Genomic DNA, 1936 nt, shown 5'->3' with positions numbered 1-1936 from the left:
AATGTTTGCTGGGGCATAAAACTTAAGTGAACCTAATTTTGATCTCGAGTTTCTTAGGCAGGAAGACAACTTCAGGCTTTCTTTTTCTCCCACTATAATATCTAAAATAAACATATGACTTCTGTCTGGATGTGCCATCATTGAAATGGAAACAAAGTTTAAATTATTAAATGGCATAACATAATATTTGGTGTTGAGTGCATCATTTATTTTTATAATAAAATAGGCCAGATATGCATAATGCTAAAGACTTCAGAGGTGATAAAGAAGCCATCATGTTTATATCGACTATATTTCAATACTTCATCCACAAAACTATCTTAGATGGCTTACAAATTGTTCACTTGTATAATTAATTCTTTTTGATGATATCAGAGATCATAACTGAAAGCAAAGAAACATGCTAAATGAAAGAATTGAATAATTGCTACAATAGAACATAGATTCAGATTTTGAGATTTCAAATGTTCAGTTAGGTAGCAAAATTTAAAATCATATTTGTCATCATCAGAAACAAAAAAATATACTAACTCAACAAAATTTTTAAAGGGACATTTTTCTACTGGGCATGCTGAGCTACTGGCATTTATAAAAAATTTCCTTATAGGTTGTTGGAAAGATTGGAGGACAGACAACACACAAATAAGAAGATAAAAGTCAAGAAAAGTAAAATAACTTGTACTTCTGATGTAATATTCCTAGAAATGAAACATGTAGAGAAAAAAGATAGTGATAATATTTCTACAGTGATACAATTTGTACTCCTGGGATTCTCTGACCTTCCAGATCATCAATCATTTTTATTGGGACTGTTCACCATCATTTACACCATTATTTTAATTAGAAATAGCCTCATAATCATAATAATCAAGATTGACCCTGCTCTGCAGGAACCCATGTATTTTTTCCTGGCAAATCTTTCCTCTTTGGAAATCTGTTATGTGTCAGTCACCCTCCCCAGGATTATGGTGAGCCTCTGGGCTCAGATTAGAAGCATTTCTATGCTGAACTGTGCCACCCAATTGTGCTTCTTTCTTATGCTGGGAATCACTGAATATTTCCAGCTGCTGTGATGTCCTATGACTGCAATGTGGCCATCTGTAACCCTCTGCACTATCCTCTAGTCATGAATCAGAAGATGTGTATTCAGTTGGCAGTTGGTTCCTGGGTGAGTGCAATCCCTCTGCAGATAGGGCAAACATGTCAAATTTTCTCTTTGCATTTCTGTGGTTCTAACAAAATTAACCACTTCTTCTGTGACATCCCACCCATTCTCAAGATAACCTGTGGAGACACTTCTGTATATAAGATATTTATCTATTTAGGAGCTATGTTGTTTATTGTAATCCCTTTTATGTTGATACTTTCCTCCTACAGCAAAATCATTTCCACCATTCTGAGGTTATCAACAGCCCAAGGACAAGTTAAAGCCTTCTTGACATGTTCTTCCCACTTGCTGGTTTTGTTTTATTCTTTGGATCTGCTACCATCACCTATTTAAGGCCCAAATCCAATCATTCTGAAGGAATAGACAAACTTCTCTCTCTTTTCTATGCCATTGTGACGCCAATGTTTAACCCAATGATATATAGCTTTAGAAATAAAGATGTTATAGCAGCACTCAGAAAATTATTACTTAAAAAATAGGGTGATGAGTTTAATAGTTATTGTTTTAACTGATTATCACACAATTATGAAAGAAACTTTTCAAATTTCTATTACCCCTTTAATAAGATAATCGCTTCTGCCTGATAATGCACTTTTAGATTTTGTCTCAAATCTAATGTGCTTGGCATATGTTGTGCATATTAATCTACTTTAAGTGTGCTGTGTATAAAGAATAATATGGTCTCATAAAGTAGCAATGTGCATCACATTTTCTGTTAAAATCTATAGACAACATTCAAGCTTCTAAGAAGTTTGGCTTAAATATGTT

General features: G+C 33.7%; 1 pseudogene; it reads left to right on the top strand.

The window, feature by feature from the left end:
- The first annotated feature begins 704 nt into the window (after positions 1 to 704).
- Positions 705 to 1647, top strand: LOC143662469 (olfactory receptor 10AG1-like; annotated as a pseudogene).
- The last annotated feature ends 289 nt before the right edge of the window (positions 1648 to 1936 follow it).

This window comes from Tamandua tetradactyla, chromosome 18, assembly GCF_023851605.1.
Source record: "Tamandua tetradactyla isolate mTamTet1 chromosome 18, mTamTet1.pri, whole genome shotgun sequence".
NCBI lineage: Eukaryota > Metazoa > Chordata > Mammalia > Pilosa > Myrmecophagidae > Tamandua > Tamandua tetradactyla.
This window is presented reverse-complemented; position numbering and strand designations above follow the sequence as displayed.